Genomic DNA, 19,460 nt, shown 5'->3' with positions numbered 1-19,460 from the left:
CCTGGAAGAACTCTTTACATATTACAGATAGAAAACCTGTGTGTCATATATGTTGCAAATATTTCCCCTACTTTATAATTTTCCTTGATATTTTGTTTTTCTTCCTGTGCAGTTTCCAACTTTCATGTAATCAATATTGTTTCATTTTTCACATTTTCTGCCTTTATAGTATAAAAACTGTTTTCAACCCAAATTGCCTAAGCAGATTATTTTAATACAGTGTGATAAACAGGACAGTACAACAGCATGTCCCATGTCAACAGTGTGGAGGCACAAAAAAGCAGTCAATTAAAATGGGCAGAAGAGGCAGGATTCATTTATTATTTTCTATTGTCCTATGTATTCTAAGTACCTAGAAAAGTGACTGATACATAATAGGCTACCAATAAATATTCATTAAATACTGAATGAATAAATAAGTGGTATTGAATTGGTCATATAATTGCAGTTCATGAAATAGTATAAAATATTTATACTTACAAACGTCCTTCGCAGAATTGGATAACGAGTGGAAGAGCTTATATAGTTTTCCATTACTTCTAGTTCATCCACTTCAAAGCTATATCTGAATCTAGGGCTTCCAGGTGCTCAAAGTTATCCTAGGAACATGCATCAGGCTTAGGACTGATCCAGATGACCTTGGAGATAGCCATGCGTCTCCAGCTCCTCTTCTCAACCCAAATGGACTTGTGTGTTTGTTTTGAAAGGAAAAGACTATTCTCCTTCTCCCTCAGATACACACACATGCCCATATATTTTAAATAAAAAGTGGAAGCTCCTCTAGCCCCCATTCCACTTCCCAGAGGCTTGATGTATCTATCCTTTCATTTTAACATGATCTCACTTCTATGTGGAATCTAATGAACAAAATAAACTGAACAAAATAGATCCAGAGACATGGAAGCATGGAACAGACTGAGGGATCTCAGAGGGAATGGGGGGAGAGATTAACCAAAGAACTTACAAGCATATATGCATAACACAGGGACACAGACAAAAGTGCTTTAGGCCTGGGGGGGCGTGGTGGAGGAAGTCAGTGGGGAAAAGGAGACATCTATAATACTTTCAACAATAAAAATAAATTTAAAAAAAAATATTTGTGAGCCTGGCAAGGTGTGGCTCAGCAGCTGAGCATTGACCTAGGATCCAGGAGATCACGGTTTGATTCCCCCTCAGGGCACATGCCCTGGTTTCGGGCTTGATCCCCAGCAGGGGGCGTGCAGGAGGCAGCCGATCCATGACTCTCATCATTGATGTTTCTCTCTCTCTCTCTCTCTCTCTCTCCCCCTTCCTCTCTCTGAAACCAATAAAGATATATTTAAAAATTTATATTTGTGATAGACATGAATTTGTTCCCCTTGGTTCTGAGCCTTCACATTGCTCGCTGATAGGACACTCACTATAGTCATTATTACAGTGTCCTTCTCTATCACATCCTACAGGAATCCCAGAGCTTCCTAAGTCACAGGGAAAGGAGAGAGAAGGGGCTAATCCTTCACAGTTGGGGGTCACCATCATTACTGATGATTGTGCTACCCAACGATGCCCTTGAATTCTGGTTCTCTGCCATCTGCCAGGCCCCAGTGCTTTGTAGTACGTACGGCAGGAAGCAGGATGATGCATCGATTTACCCAGGGATATCCTCACTGGTCCTCTTAAGGAAAGACACAGGTCGTTTTGATCAGTCCCTAGCATATACCTCCCCCAACAGTTGTACTACCACCCGCCTGACTACAGTCTCAAGGTAACTCTTCCTCTCCAGCAATAACCACACACCAAGAGGATAGCAAGTATGCACCTTTACCCACCCTTGCCCTCTAGGGCAACTCCAGGCTTTCCCAATAAAGACCCGGATGGGTGGTACTGTTTGTTTTAGGAGTGGTTTTAGTTTATGATTTTTTCTTCTAGAGCTGCTCCTATTACAGAAAGAAAAGGAGGGAGAGAAAAAAGAGAAAGAAAGGGAGGGGGAGGGAGGGAGAGAGGAAGGAAAGAAACAAGGAGGGAAGGAAAGATAGGTGAATGGAAGATTGAAGGGAAGGAAGAAAGAAAAAGCTGTTAATTTTACTTACCCTTCCACTTCCCATCTCCAAGAAAGAGATTCAGTCCTAGAAATGAATTGGCTTTGGGACAAGCAAGATAGGTTTAGGACTCTAGGAGCTGTACTCGTCAATAAGTCAATAAACAACAAGTGTTGGTGATGATGTGGAGAGAAGGGAACCCTAATGCACTGTTGGTAAGATTGAAAATTGGTGCAGCCACTATGGAAAACAGTATGGAGGTTCCCCAAAAAATTAAAAATAGAGCTGCCTTATAACCCAGCAATCCCACTACCAGATATTTATCCAAAGAAATAGAAAACACTAATTCAAAAAGCTATTATGTGCCCCTATGTTCATTGCAGCAGTATTTACAATAGCCAAGATATGGAAGGAACCTAAGCGTCCACCAATAGACAAATAGGTAAAGAAGATGTGGTACATATATGCAATGGAATATTACTCAGCCATAAAAAGAGTGGACTCTTCCCATTAACTGCAACATGGATGGACCTAGGGGGTATTATGCTCAGTGAAATAAGTCAGTCAGAGAAAGACAAATACCATATAATTTCACTTAGATGTGGAACCTAAAAAACAAAATAAGTAACAAACAAAACAGAAACAAACTCAAAGATACAGAGAACAAATTGGTAGTCTCCAGGTGGGAGGGTACTGGGAGGGCAGGGTGAAAAAAATGAGGGGATTAAGAAATACAAACTGGCAGTTACAAAATAGTCACAGGGGTGTAAAATACAGCATAGGGAATATAGTCAATCACATTGCAATAACTATGTATGGTGTCAGATGGGGGTACTAGACTTACTGAGATGATCACCTCATAAGATACATAAATGTCTAATCACTATGCTGTACACCTGAAGCTAATATAAGATTGTATGCTAACTGTAATTGAAAAATAAATTTTTAAAAAGTACAATATATTATAATTCACCAAAAAATTCCTCCTGTAACATATTTAAACTCTATTCAAAGTAAAGGGCTCAGAAGTTAACAAAATATTTCCATCTACTCACCAAGTCCTCGAGATACAAAGCTTACTAATTTTGACAGGACATCACAATCACTTCTCTTTTCTCTCTCATGCTGGCAATGACCCAAATACTTTTTGATTGCTGAAAAGGATAAGATCATGTGGCCTGCTAGGAGATTTTCAATCAATGAAAAAAGAGCAGCAAGCACAAATGTATGGAGTTTATCAAACACTGGAGCAGCAACTTAAGATTTGATTAGAGTGGATTTCGACTTAAAATGACAACATCAAGCTACTGTATTATTGGAAAACCATTACAAGTAAGGATGAAGCAAAGCATGAGCTGCTTTAGGAATGGTCTACTTTAGAACCCTTTTGCAATAAGTGGAAAAAGTTATTTTATGTTATCTTCACAAGGCTTCACTTTTCTGAAAATATTCAGAGTTCCAGTCAACTTTAACATGAACTAAAATATTTTTCCAAGAATATTCTGATGCTAATTTTGCATCAAACTCATTGGCATGGTTTTTGAGCCTCAGTGTATTAGCTCTATAATCCCATTGCCATGTAGACTGTCAACTGTGGATTGATTGCACCAAAAGTTATGATCGGAAAAGATGGGCAAGTATTCTGTCGCCTTAAAGCAGAAAGGCCCCGTTTCAGGGAAATGAATCAAGTACCTTATTTAGGTTAGTTGGTGAATCACAAAGATTGAGGGAAAGAATTATTAAACATTAGATTATTAAACATTAGATGATATCTAATCAGTCCTCACATCTTTGAAGGAGCTAAAAGAATCTCAACACACACACACACACACACACACACACACACACACACACTCAAAAATATGTCTGAGGAAAAAGTACTTGCCAACACCCATATGCAACTACAGCAACTTCCTTTTCTCTGTTTGAGTGGGAGCAGACCTCCTCATGGCCCATTCTTAAGGACACTTACTGACTCATAGATGAGCTCCCTTGCCCAGTCTGTCACTAAATAGTTTTAGTAAGTTAAATTTAGTAAATTAACTCATCGCTCTAGATCTTGGTCTTCTCATCTATAGAATGGTGGTAATAATAAACTACCTTATCCACGAGTCCACAAAGCTCATGAAAGGCTGAAATGCGATGGGGTACACAACACTCATTCACCAAATATAAAGCTGTTCGTTTGTCTAGTCCACATTCCTTTAGCCAGGAATGTGTATAACTCAAGATATACAAATGAGTTTCCCAGAGTCACTGTTCTCATGGATCTATAACACAAGGTGCTAAGTCAATCGGCTGACCTATTTGAGTACCTGATATTACGGTAGTCACTGCGCTAAGTGAGAAGGTTATAAAGATGAAAGACAGGGTCCTTACTTTCAAGAAGCACAGGGTCCAAGCAAGAGGGATGCCCAAAAGAGGAAAGGCTTCCATTCATTTCCAAGGTACTCTGCCTACAATTTGGGGACACCACCGCTGAGTCATCGGCGCTGACTTGTATATGCTCTTTTGACTTGAACTGTCGTGTTCCCCACATGGGCAGTTAACTGAGAAAGAAATTATCATACTTTACACTCAACTATCCATTTTATGATGAAAACAACAGAAATTTTTATTAAACTAGGTTAAGCGTAGACATTAAAAAGTAAAACAGATAGTCATCCAAGGCAAGATTTTAAAAAGACATTAACTCCTAAGTACGATTTGTTTTCTCTCCCTAATGGTTACAAGCGCAGTGTATGTTGGATCCACAATTTTTGCACTGTAGTCCTCAAGCCCAGAGTATCTGTTTTATTGTTGGAAAACATCTAAGAGTAGAACTGCTCTTATTAATTACATAATTTAATCTTCCTTGAAATATTTAAAGCAAAATAAATTTAAAACTCCAACTAGAAGCATACAAGATTCATCAAGGAAACTTCTACCCTAAGCACGTTAACTGACATGAGATACTGTTGTGCATGAGCTTTTTTTTTTAATAAAGTATTAAGTTTTCCCAAGATAACATCCCATGGGAGCTGGGAAATTTATTTTTAAAGGGTATAATTTTTTTCTTTAATATGCCGCTATAATTCTAGGACAGCAGTCTCTCTCTGGGAAAGAAAAAAAAAAGGCATTCGAGTGGCTGCCATCTGTATAGCCCCATCCCAAATGATAGGGGCAAGCTGGTTCAGAGGCTGAATGACAGATATTATGAATCTCAAACAAACCTAAACCTGCCATTCTTTTCAGCTCGGATGCTCAAGAAATCATTTAAAACATTTGCTAACCGTGTCATCGCATAGCTTGAGAGGTGGTTTGATTTCAGGGATTACAATTACCTGAGAAACACAGAACCATTTGCCTCACGGAAGCGATTTCAGTTTGCAGATCTCTTCATCACAGCCCAGGAACTTCATCTTACATCATCTCCCGACGCGGGCTGACTGCATTATGCGGGGAGCTGCCGCGGGAGCCGCGGCGCGACCCTTACTGCGGGTTTGTTTCGCTGACAAGTCTTGCAGGCAGCGTCAGTGTGATCGGCTGTGGCACATACAGAAACTTTCGAGAAGGGAGGTTAAATCCTACAGGGAGCAGGGTTTGGGGAACAAATGATTTCGCAACAGGAAGAAATCAGTTAGCCGGCAAAGCAGCAGGACTTGAACAGGTATTTAGCTCTTCAGGGAAACAGCCAGCTATGTATCAAGGTCAAGAAAAAACAGGAGATCAATTAGAGTAGATATTTAAAGGCGCTTAATATTTCATGATGCTGATATTTAAAGAGAAAGGACAAAGAATTCATCTTTTCTGTGTGCCATTAATTTATAAATCTCCTGCATTTAAAATAAAGTTTTTCAGAGAAACGATGCCCTTTTATCATCTTTCTTTTTGGAAGCATATTTCTTGTCGGATTTGTTTTCAATAATTGAACTACATTAGAGCACACCATTTAAAATGCTTCTTCATTTAACCCCAAAGTAATTAAATCAGCAATAGGCATGTATTATGAATAACTTGATCAATCAATGTCAGCGTTTCAAATGTTTGAAATTGTGCAGTAATATCCAAGAGAGTGATTTCAGAAATACAGGAGAGACATCGTGATTTTTAACGTGTATTATGACATTTATGAAATGTTAAGGAGGAAAAGGGTGAGAAAGGGAAAAATGGAAAATGAGCTATTAAAGGTACGCATGTCAATTTCATGAAGTGGTTCAAGATTAGCATTTTATTCAGAATGAGCTAATTTTATTATTATTTTATAATCCTCAGACCAATAGACCGGTCTCCACTTCAGAGATGTTCAGATAACATTTTTCTAATTTAAGGTTTCTCTCTGCTTAAAGTTTACCTATCTGAAAAATAAGACTTGAAACAATTACAAGTCTTTATCTATTTTTACCTCACCAGTAATAGGCTCCAAAGATTTCTTGCCTTCAAGGGCTTGATTGTTTTTTCCAAGACTTGAGTTATAAAAGTTTTAAATTGTTCCCTGGGATGTGTGGGGATAATTAGATTACTCCCTCCCCTCAAAATCTGAATTCAACGGCAATGATTTTATTTCAAGTTTTAAAAGAAGTAAGACAGCAGTTATTTCATTAGAAGTTCATTGGATATGTCTTTACCCCAAAACAAGTTGTTTCAGGGGTCATTTTATTTTTTATTACAAGCCTAATAGATTTATTCTAAAATCCAAAAAGTATAAATCTATACCCTTCCAAATTCTCAAATATATTTGTTAGAAAAAAAACTTTTTTGTGTTGAATTGGTTTCAGCATAAGAATCCTCGTTTTAGAAAATTCTCCCCCTGCCCAGCCGGTGTGGCTCAGGGGTTGAACGTTGACACATGCACCAGGAGGTCACTGGTTCAATTCCCTGTCACAGCACATGGCTGGGTTTTGGGCTCGAGCCTCAGCAGGGTGCGTGCAGGAAGCAGCCAAGGGATGTTGATGTTTCTCTCTCATCCATGTTTCTATCTCTTTCCTTCTCCCTTCCTCTCTCTCTAAAATCAATAAAAACACATTTGGAAAAAAGAAAAGAAAATCCTCCCCTGTGTCTTGTATATACAATTACATTTTGCAAAGATGATACATGCAGTCATCTTTGCATATATCTGTGTATCATCTTTCTATACATTGTGTTATTACTATAAACTTGGGACGTCAAGGGTATTTTCAGTCTTTAAAGCACTTTGTTGATCTCTTGAATAATAAAGTGAAACTGAGGTTAATATTATTTCATCACCGCCCCCTTTTTTCTATTTCCGTACTCCACATGAATCATTTATTCAATAACCATTTTTGCTAAACATTGTGGGTAACACGAAAGAAGCGTAATGCATAGTCTTTGCCCTCAAAGACACACACACTCTCTAGAAAGTCAAGACACATATACCATTTAGGAGGGGAAAAAAATTATTAAGTGCCAACGCACATAATATAGCAGGAGTTAGAAATTTTTTTTCTTAAAAATGAGATTCATGTTTACTGAAAGGTATGTAGACGATTTCACAGAGGTGGTGGGATTTGAACTGGGTCTTAGGGGATGTTGGATGAAACTGAAATGAAGGGAGAGGGTTTGCACAAGGAAGAGGAAAGAAACAAAAGAATGAACGTGGCCAAGAGAGGGCGTGGAGACTGGTTTACATATATGGAAAGGCCTTGATGGGCAGTAGGGAGAGATGAAGTTGGAAATAAATTGGGGTCCAGTTATGGAGGACCTTAAATACTAAAGGGGGGAGTTTAGATTTGATATTATTTGGCTTGGGCTGGGCTAAGAGTGAGAATGGGATTAAAGGTTGGGCATAAGTAGCCTAGGGGAGGAAGCGTCTGGAGGGCTTTTATCCCTTTTTTTAGCAAGCATTTGTTGAGTACCGTTTACTTGGCAGAATGAGTAAAGAATTCTAAGATGGCTTTACGCTTTGAGATTTCAAAAAAGAAGTGTTTATATTAACAGAAATTTTACTATACCCTCTGGGCCCTTTAGAAATAAGACTCTAACCCCCACGCTGAGCCACCAGGAAGGGTGGTGAAACAGGTGAACCAAATTTGCGTAACTGGTTCCTGAACTGGCCTTCAACTCTGTTGGGCTTTCCCTTGCCTTTGAATCTTTCCATTTCCAAACCGTCCTGCTTCCAGCCCCTTTCCAGCCTCACCTCTTCAGCCTCCCAGGCTTCAGCTAGTTACTTCCTTTCCAGATTTTGCTCCCAATCTTGGACACTTAGATGGACTCAGGCAAAGCCTAAGTCATCTTTCTTAGTCAAGGTCAACTAATAATGTGCCAAGTCTTATCTCATTAGGTCTTTGCAACAACTCTATGAGGTAGGAAGGTCAGACAGATTATGTATAATTTCTCATTAGGATTCTTTTTTTCTCATCTGATCAAGAATTTGATTCACATTAAGAATTATATATATATTTATCCCAGACTGATTTCTTCTAAGGCCCTATGCACATAGACCAATCCTTATTTTCATGACTGGTCTAATTATTCCTAAAATCGGCTGATTCTGCTGTCTTTCCTATCAGCATGCACAGTCTTGCTCTCATAAATAACTGTGATTAGAAAAATTGCATATGTTACAAAGAAAGCTAGATTGAGGAAACTTTGGTCTATAACACACAGATCCTCTATTCAGCTAAAAATAAAGCAAATATGTAAGGGAAAGCGTGAAGGAGGAAAAGGCTTGTTATGTTTTGAGGGATAAGTTTTGAAACCATTGGTAACTGTGCCTGGAAAAACAACAGGTTGTGGGGAAAAAATCTACCTTTTTATTCTTTATATACTAATTTTCTACTGAACATACCACACTGTATTTGAGTTCTTTAAAAAAAAAAAAAAAAAAAAAATTCACCCAGCCGTTCACGGTTCAGCGGTTGAGCGTCGGCCTAGAATCCAGGAGATCGGGGTTCGATTCCCGGTCAGGGCACATGCCCAGGGTGCAGGCTCGATCCCCGGTCGGGGGAATGCAGGATGCAGCCGACCAATGGCTCTCTCATCATTGGTGTTTCTATCTCTCTCTCTACCTCTCCTTTCCTCTCTCTGAAATCAATAAAGATATATTAAAATATATATATATATATCTCGCCTGGCTGTCAGTGGCTCAGTGGTTGAGTGTCGGCCTAGGATCCAGGAGATCGCCGTTCGATTCCTGGTCAGGGCACGTGCCCAGGTTGTGGGCTCAATCAATGACTCTCTCATCATTGATGTGTGTCTCTCTCTCTTCCTCTCTCTGAGATCAATAAAGATATATAAAAAAATAAATAAAAAATTTTTAAAAGTCACTTTGTAGGCCCTGCCCATGTGGCTCAATTGTTTAGAGCACTGTCCCGATACTCCAAGGTCATAGGTTCAACCCCAGGTCAGGGCACCTACAAGAAGCAGCCAATGAGTGCATCAATAAATGGAACAACAAATCGATGTTTCTCTCTCTCTCTCTCTCACCCTTTCTCTCAAATCAAACAATAAAAAATTTTTAAAAAATCATCATGCTGTAGATCATCAACCAGAGCCATAGATATACGTTCCAGAGGCTGACAGAACATTCAGTACCTATACGGCGTGGATGGAAAATTAGGCACATAGAGGACTCTAATTCACTCCTGCGGATTACCGAATCATAGAATTGAAAGGAATTTGAAAAAAAAACAGGTAGCTGAGGCACCTCTGTTTTAAAGAAGACACTGAAAGACTATGCAAAGTTCAAGGTCATGCAGCGAGCCGCTGGCAGGGCTCAGCCTGGAAGCCAGTCCGCCCGACTTGTGGCTCAGCGCTCATTCCACGGCTTGCGGTCCCCACGCCTGGCTGGCCGAGCGACCCCAGGGGTGATCGCTGAGTTCTTACTCCACGCTGACCGGTGTGGCCTGTTAAAGGGGGAGCTAAAGTTTGAGGAACAACAACACGGCTTTTAAATGTGAAGCCTTCGACCCTGCGGCCGGGAGCTTTAAAACTGATGGGAGGTCAGCACACAAGGAGAAGTTAACAAGCAGCGTCAGAACTGATCTCTAATGAAGTGCTGGGTGGCAGCAGGGCGTGGACCAGGGGAGAGGAAAGGGGCGGGGGGAGGAAAGCGCAGGCCAGGGAAGCCCGGACCGTCTGCTCCCACGCTGCTGGACACGGCCCTCAGAGCCATTGTTCCACAAGGCCTGTGTCGTCAGCACTACCCCGGAGGGAATGGACACTCTATAGCCACTTTCCTCGCAGGGCACATAGAGAAGAGTGGATGAGAGCTGAAGTTTGCTAAGGAATTTTCAATCCTGCCTCCCAAAATAGGCTGTGTTTACTCTCACTGGGAAATTATTAAAATCCCTGCCAAAGTATTAAAAAGTCGTTTGCTCAGCTTTAAGATCTCAGATCTCACTAACATTGGATAAATATTACAGTTTCCTTTTTATGGCGAACAGCATGTAACTCCAGAAAAATGTCAAGTAAATTTTGAACAGAAGCCCTCGCTGAGGCGGAAGTATTCAGTGCCCCAAATTGCTTTAAATTGATAGTTACTACCAAAAGGCGAAGGTAAAAATGTATACTTAGCAAATAATTGGAGGCGACCAAAAGAGAGAAAGAAAATATAGGCAAGTTTGATTTAACATCACTTAAAATAAAATTATTATACTGCAGATATTAAGCCTACCAATGTATATAACCTGCTTCAAGAAAAATTTACATCATCTATTGAGGAACTTTAAAATGCATTTTTAAATTGCCATTGAATCAGTTTTTAGTAGAAATACACCCTTTTTTGTCTTTACTTTTTCCATCTGTTTCATTCACGGCTGTGTTCCCCTTGGGCCTACTATGCTGGCACGTAGTAGGCACTCCATAAATATTAGTTTAATTTTTCTATATCAGGCTCTTTTCTCTCACTAACTGTAGTAACATTTAATCATGATTGTTGCTTAGGCCACTGGGGCTACACAAAGACACTAACAGCAATTTGAAAACATACTTTCAAAGTCATTGCATAAACAACGCTAAAATTAGATACAGTCCCCTGGAAAAATAAAGCCATTTCTCTTCTTGTGGAAAAATTAGGAATTAAAACTGGTGAGACCTTTCAGAGCCTCAGTGTGAGAGAATAGCCAAGAAGAGGAAAGAAGGAAGGAAGGAAGGAAGGAAGGAAGGAAGGAAGGAAGGAAGGAAGGAAGGAAGGAAGGAAGGAAGGAAGGAAGGAGGGAGGGAGGGAGGGAGGGAGGGAGGGAGGGAGGGAGGGAGGGAGGGAGGGAGGGAAAGAAAGGGGGGAGGGGAAGAGAGAGAGGGAGAGGGAGAGAGGGGGAGAGAGAGAGAGAGAGAGAGAGAGAGAGAGAGAGAGAGAGTGAGTCACCATGAAACAAAATAAGAGGGTCAAGAACCATTCCTATCACTAACCCCCAGAAAAAATGTGAATTAACAGAACCAAAAAAAGAAAGTTAAATACTGTTCCCCAACAACAGAAAACTGAAATTGTATGAGGCGGCTCCCAGCGGCTACCCCTTACCTGCTTGACTGGGAACAAATTAGAGGCAGTTGAGGGCATTGGTTTTGCAGTCAGACCAGGATGTGCATTCCAGTTCTGTACCCTCACAGGTGTGAGGCTTTCGGGGTGACTGTGACATTGGAGGCCATGTCAGTAAATAGCAGCTATCAGTAAGTATAGCCTTTTCAACTTCCTAAGTTACAATTAGTATTTAGATTATAGACAACTGTGCTGCATTTAGTCCTAATAAGGCCATTTCTTCTGCCTAAAACAAATATCCACACCATAGGCGACATGAATGTGTCAGTAAAACCTTGTTAGCATATTTCTAAGCAAAACTTTTATCACACTAATAATATCCCTCAAGTCAGTGCAAACAAAAATTGTTGCTAAAGTCCAATCGGTTGTTCAAAAAATAAATATGAAACGAGTGCCTACTATGTGTCAAGTGCTTTGCAAGACACTGAAGATGCCACAATAGGTGAGGTTTAATCCTTGTCCTAATATTTTGGTGAGAAGGCTCATAAACATTTATAAAATGGTAATGAGAAAGTCCACTGTTTTAAGCTCACTGTGTCATTTGGCAGAAAAAAGCTCGAGATCAGAAATGGGTCTGCAGATCCTCGGTCCCACTTCTCATAGCCCTGCTCACCACTGTTCGAGATGTCAAGTAGGTCGCCGCTAAAATGTGGACCATCTGAACTCACTGAAAACAATCACATTTAGAAAACAGAGCAGAGTCCATATGTCCAACTAATGAACTCGATTACTCTTTAAAAGATTAAAGGTAAGAGCTAACATTAAAATTAACATTTTTATAGAGGATACAATTTACAAAGGACCTTACTTTATATAATTTCATTTGACACTCTAAATCCATGAGTTAAGCAGACATTGGCACATTTTATAGGTAAGGAAACAGGTTTTAAAAAGTGAGGGGGGCAAATGACTCAGCACACTGGGAAATAAGAGCAGGTGCCCTTGAGGACTGGAAAAATAAATGCCCAAAAGACAGAAGGCAGATGGGATCAAATTAAAGAGAGAAAAAAAACAAAACTGGAAGGAAAGATGGAAGAGAGGGAAAGGGAGGGGGGGATGGGGGTGCACAGGAGAGGCTCCTAATAAGTGAGTAGAGCTTCAGGCGTGCTTCTAGCACAAAGATCTCAGACTCTGGGCAACCAAATGATAACAGGTTTGAGCCCTACAGAATAAGCAGCCAGGACCTTTGACTGCCAAGTAATGCACCTACCATGATCTGGGGCCAAAGAGCAAACAACAAAGTTGCCTATATTTCCTGTCTCCCTCTTCTCTCCTCCTCGCTCTGTGGGCTGCTCTAATCAGCTTCTAGCCCTCCCATCAACTCCCCCAACCTTGCTGTCATCAAAGCGACTAATGAGCTCCAAATTGCTAAATCCAACGCTTAATTTACCATTCTCATCTCACTTGACCTACGCTATGGTCTGAATGTTTGCGTCCCCTAAAATTCATGTGTTGAAATCCTAACACCCAATGTGATATTAGGAAGTGGGGTCTTTGGGAAGTGCTTAGGTCATGAAGGTGGAGCCCCCATGAAAGGGAATAGTAGCCCTACAAAAGAGGCTCACAGAGCTCCCTAGCCCCGTCCACAGTGGGAGAATACAGCAAGAAGTCAATAGTTGGTGACCAGGAAGAGGGCTCTATAAAAATTCTATGAACTGCCTGGCCTGTGTGGCTCAGCAGTTGAGCGTCGACCTATGATCCAGGAGATCGCGGTTCGATTCCCAGTCAGGGCACAAGCCCGGGTTGCGGGCTCGATCCCCAGCAGGGGGCGTGCAGGAGGCAGCCAATCAATGACTCTCTCATCATTGATGTTTCTCTCTCTCTCTCCCTCTCCCTTCCTCTCTCTGAAATCAATAAAGACATACTTAAAAAGAAACACACACACAAAAAAATTCTATAAACTGAGACACTGTAAACTGGAGTCAGAGCTGTCATCCCTAAGGAACTACCTTGCATGTCTCAAACCTTCAGAATGTTAAAACAGGGTAAATGAATCTTTGGACTGAGCCTAAAGCAACGTTGTGTCCCAAAGAACTGTTTGCAGGGATACCAAGCTAGTAGATATGACTACGAGACAGAAAATTGAAAACACTGTTGAGAATTAAAACCACTATGTTAGCTAAGTGCCCCAATAAAAATGCCTTCCTTCTACTGATATAGCTCCTCCCACTTCCCCTTCTGACAAATACCCATTCCTTTTGTTTCCAAACTAGAATTGCATTCGGGCTTCTTTCTGCCTGAATCAGTGTTTCCAGAATAGCAGTTCTTTTTTATCTCACATAAATGCTTGTTGCCTCTCACTTTGGCCTTTTATTTTTAGGTTAACAGCTCTCACCCGGCCATGCTGTCCCTCTGGTCTCAGACTTCCAGTCTCCAGAATTGTGAGAAATACATTTCTGTTGTTTTTAAACCACCCAGTCTGGGATTTTGTTATAGCAGACAACCTATTAGAAGGATTGAGCACAATAATTGACATCCCTTCCTGCATACCTAAGAGACAGCTCAAACTCAACACGTTCAAACCCGAACTCCTGTTCTTCTCCCCAAACCTACTCTACCTGCAGCCTCCTTCATTTCAACGGATGGCAAGTCCATCCTTTATCAGGCCCCAAACCTTGAAGTTATTATTTAAAAATTCTTTATTGAAATAAGTATTTATATCAGGAATATAATGCTTCAAGAATTTTCACATATTCAGCAAACTCATGTTACCAGCCTGGGATCAAGAAACAAGACTTTGATACCCCAGATGCCATCCTTAGACTGTCCCCTTCAGGTCACTAGCACTCCTTGATAAAATGAATGTGTCTCTCAGGATGCAATGCAGGGGAACAAGGAGGGAAAGAGAGGAGGCAGAGTATATATACCCAGAAGTTACAGCATTCACCTACTCTCAGGGCCAAAGGAAAAAGAGGAAACTAGAAACAAAACAATAATAGAAGAAAATTTCCCAGAACCAAAGAAAGACTTGAGATTTAAGAGGCCCATCAGGTGTCAAGCAGGATGTATGAATAAAGACCCATACCAAGTCACACTGTGGTAAAATTTCAGGACAAAACAAAGAAAAAAACTCTCAACAGTTTCCAGAGAGTAAAACATTGTGCTCATAGAGCAAGCATCAGTGACATCTGAATCAATGACATCACTGACATCTGAATCAGTGAAACCTGATTGCAGGTAATACTGTACAGGAAGAAGATGGAATAATATTCAAAATAAGAAAATAAGATTTTCTTGAAGGTTCTTGATCATCTTTATATTTGTGTACATTATGGAAAAAATATATTAAAATGGCTGTATCCCAAAACAGAAGTTGTCCATAATGCCATCACCTAACCAAGCCTATGTTTTCACTTAGCCAGGTTTCCTTCTAGTCCTTGTTTATATGCATATTCAAATTTTACATATTTGTAATAGTATTAAAGGTAGAAATTATATTCTACAGATTTACTTTATAATATGTCATGGGAATTGTTCTGTTTGGTAGCCTTTCTTTATTTCTTCTCTTCCCCAATACCTCCCTCCATTACTCATGGTAACATCACTCCTTCTGTTTCTGTTACTTTTTTCCCCCAAAAATTTCTTAACTCTTCTCACTTATTTTCTATACCTCTTAAAAAATTGGAGTCAGCCTGCCACACTCCATAACAAATTTCTGTCAGGCTTTAATTGGAACTACATGGGACTTATGGATTAATTTGATGAGAACTGCCATCTTTTAAAAATTAACTTTTCCATCTGGGAACATGGCATATCTCTCCATTTATTCAAGTTGCCTTTTGTGGGGAGAAACTACTAGTGTCACTGTTGTAGATATTTGTGAAGACAGTTTGCCCATGTCTATTACACAAAAAATGCATGCATCCTGTGGACCTGCTGGAGAAATATCCATATTCACACATGTCCTACAGTATTCTCTATAGTACAAAAACAAAGAAAGAAAGAAAAAAGAAAATAATATAAGTGTTCATTAATAGGGAAATGAATAAAGAACATATTACTTGACAACCTACTGAATGGGAGAAGATATTTGCAAATTATATATTCAGTAAGGGGTTAATATCCAATATATATAAATAACTCAAGCAACTCAACACACACACAAACACACACAAATCTGATTTAAAAATGGGCACAGGACATCAACAAACATTTCTTCAAAGAAGACATACAGATGGCCAACAGACATATGGAAAGATGTTCATCATCACTAATCATCAGGGAAATGCAAAAGAGCCACAATGAGATATCACCTCACACCGATCAGAATGGCTATATCAAGAAGTCAACAAATAAATATTCTTGAGGCTATGGAGAAAAGAGAAACTTGTACACTCTTGGTGGGATCGTAAATTGGTGCAGCCAACATGGAAAACAGTATGGAGATTCCTCAAAAAATTAAGAATAGAGCTACCATATGACCCAGGAATTCCACTTGTGGGTTTTTATCTTAAGGAAACAAAAACACTAATTTGAAAAGATATCTGCACCCCTATGTTAACTGCAGCATTATTTACAATAGCCAAGATATGGAAGCAACCTAGGTGCCCATCAATAGATGAGTGGTGTATAGATATATACAATGGAATATTACTCAGCCATAAAAAAGAATGAGATCTTGCCTTTGCAACAACACGGATGGACATAGAGGGCATTATGCAAAGTGAAATCAGTCAGACAGAGGAAGACACGTGTGGAATCTAAAAAAGAATGAAACAGATTGGAGAAACAAGATAGCAGCGCAGGTACCAGCTGCACCCGCCGCCTCCCGCAACCACATCAAAATTACAATTAAAATCCAGAACCACCATCACTCAGAGCCTCCTGGGATTCGGCCGCACAGACGCCCCGCAACCAGGGAGCTGAGGCGGCCCCGAGAGCGGGAGGAGGGGCGGGGACGGGGCGGGCGGGGCCGGATCCCGGAGACAGGCCGCGGGCCACACCCGGGGCCGCGGGGAAACCCGGAGGGAATCTCGGGGTGGAGGTTTCCCGGAGGAGGGAGGGTCCCAGCCCCACAGCAGCCCCCAGCCCAGGGCTCCAGGCCGGGAAGAGACGTCCCCACAACTCCGGGCTGTGACACCAGCGGGACTGTCCCTGAGGGTCGCGGAGGCTGCGGGAGCCCCAGCAGCTCCTCTAAAGGGCCCGGCACCGACTCACTCGGACGCTCCCTCTGAGCCCAGCGCCCGGCAGCGGCCTGAAAGGACCCGGGACACTCGGGGAGGAACTAACCTGCCTGAGATCCGGGTGAGAGGCGGAGGGCGGCTTCCTCCCAGGCAGAAGGGCTGGCGGGGGCCATGGCTCCTGTGGCGAGTCCTCCCCGCACACAGCCGGTAGGCAGGCGCCATGTTTGAGTCGCCAGCACCTGACTCCCACCTTTGGCCCCGCCCCGTGATTCCCGGAGGCCCCGCCCCTCCCCACCTGCAGCTCATCCAGGCCCTTTCCAGGGGCTTTTCTGTGCAAGTGGCCTCTCGAGCCTCACGCTTAGGACTTTCCTAAAATCTCTCAAACAAGCAGCAGCGGGCCCCATACGGCTTGATAAGCGGCCCCAGGCCTGGCACTAGCGGCAGCCTGCACTGGCTCATAGCTGGGCCTCTCCTGGGCACCTCCAAGCCCAGCACAAGTAGCAGCCACTACGGTTTGCGGTGTAGCTCATGCTGGGGGGCCCTGGGCAAGGCACTGGCACAGGCTGACTTTGCACCACCTCCCAGGAAGGGAGGCCCCAGAGACAGTGCACCTGGTGGTCAGACTCAACCACACTGGATTCCAACCCTACCACATCCACGAGTGACACACTCAAGGGGTGCACTTGGTGAACACCAGAGCTCCACTGAAGTCAATCCTGCTTCATAGGGGTATCTCCAGCACAGCAGCCCTTTGGCTGTAGTTGCAGCTGGTCCTCACAGCTGATTGGCCTGGGGGTCAGTTCCTCCCAGGGACACCAACAGCAACCAAGGCTCAACTACAACAGGACAGTGCACACAGCCCACACAGGGGAGCACCTAGAAGGCCCAGCTCAGGTGACTGGGGAGGCTGAGCCACTGGACCCTACAGGACACCTACTACACAAAGCCACTCTACAAATTCCAGGACACATAGCAGCTCTACCTAATACATAGAAACAAACACCTGGAAGCAGCCAAAATGTGGAGGCAAAGAAACATGTCACAAAGGAAAGAACAGAAGAAATCTCTAGAAGAGGAACTAAATGAAATAGATCCAAGCAAGCTAACATATACAGAGTTTAGAATTTTGTTTATAAGGATATTTAAGCAGACTATTAGGGAAATAACTGAGAAAATCGATAACATAATAAAGTACCAATTTGAAATGAAGGCTACACGAACTGAAATGAAGAATAATTTACAGGGAATCAACAGTAGTCTAGAGGACGCTGAGAGTCAAATCAGCAATTTGGAACATGACGAAACAAAAATACCCAACCAGAAGAGCAAAAAGAAAAAAGAATCCAGAAATATGAAGATAGCATGAGGAGCCTCTGGGACAACTTCAAGAGGCCCAACATTTGTATTATTGAGGTGCCAGAAGGGGAAGAAAGAGACCAAGAAATTGAAAACCTATTTGAAAAAATAATGACAGAAAACTTCCCCTACCTGGGGAAAGAAATAGACTTACAAGTCCAGGAAGCACAGAGGGTCCCAAACAAGAGGAACCCAAAGAGGCCCACAGCGAGACACATCATAATTAAAATGCCAAAGGTTAAAGACAAAGAGAGAATCCTAAAAGCAGAGAGAGAAAAGCAGTTAGTTACCTACAAGGGAGCCCCCATATGACTGTCAGCTGATTTCTCAACAGAAACCTTGCAGGCCAGACGGAGTGGCAAGAAATATTCAAAGTGATGAAAAACATGGAATTACAACCAAGATTGCTCTACCCACCAAAGTTTTCATTCAGAACTGAAGGTCAGATAAAAAGCTTCACAGATAAGAAAAAGCTAAAGGAGTTCATCACCACCAAACCAGTATTACAGGAAATGTTGAAGGGTCTTCTTTAAGAAGAAGCTAATGAACAAAAGAATCTGACAAACTAAATAGATCCAGAGACATCGACGCATGCAACAGTCAATCATATTTCAGAGTAAAGAGGGAAGGGGGGTGGAGGGTGAGAAGAGATTAACCAAAGAAGTTATATACATATATGCATAACCGATGCACACAGTCAATAACGGGGTGAAGGCTTGGGGAGGGGCGGGAGCGAAGTGGATGGGGTCAATTGGGAGGGAAAATGGGACACCTGTAATATTCTCAACAATAAAGATAAATTTAAAAAATAAAATAAAATAAAATAAACCAAAATGAAACAAACAAACAAAATAAAATGGAAACAGACTCATAGATACAGAGAACAAACTGATGGTTGCTGGAAGACCAGGGGTGGGGAGATGGGTGAGAAAGGTAAAGGGGAGTAAGAGGTACCAACTTCCAGTTATAAAATAAATATGTCACAAGGATGTTATGTACAGCTCAGGAAATATAGCCAGTAATATTATAATAACATTGTATAGTGACAGATGGGTACTAGACATACCAAATGGTGAGTACATTGTAAAGTATATGTGTCAAATCACCTTGTTGCACATTGGAAACTAATATAATATTGTATTTCAACTATACTCTAATAAAAAATATATTGCCATCTACGCTTCTGCGGCAGGTAAATAGAATGAGGTATATCTGCATGTTTTGGCATGGAGCAATAACTAGGACATTAGAGAATATATATGTTTATGTAAAGCACACACACATACACACAAATCAAAAACACGTATTTCTACAAGTACATATATGCATAGAAGTACAAAGGAAAATATTTGGAAGGATACACACCAAACGAATAAAATGGTTAATGACATACAAAGGATTGAAGGGGAGATATATTGTTTTTACTTTTTTACAATGAAAATTTATTCATGTATTATACTGTAATAAAAAATTTGGAGCCCGGCCAGG

The sequence above is a fragment of the Miniopterus schreibersii genome (assembly GCF_964146895.1).
Source record: "Miniopterus schreibersii genome assembly, chromosome: X".
Taxonomy (NCBI): Eukaryota; Metazoa; Chordata; class Mammalia; order Chiroptera; family Miniopteridae; genus Miniopterus; species Miniopterus schreibersii.
Note: the sequence above shows the minus strand (reverse complement) of the source record.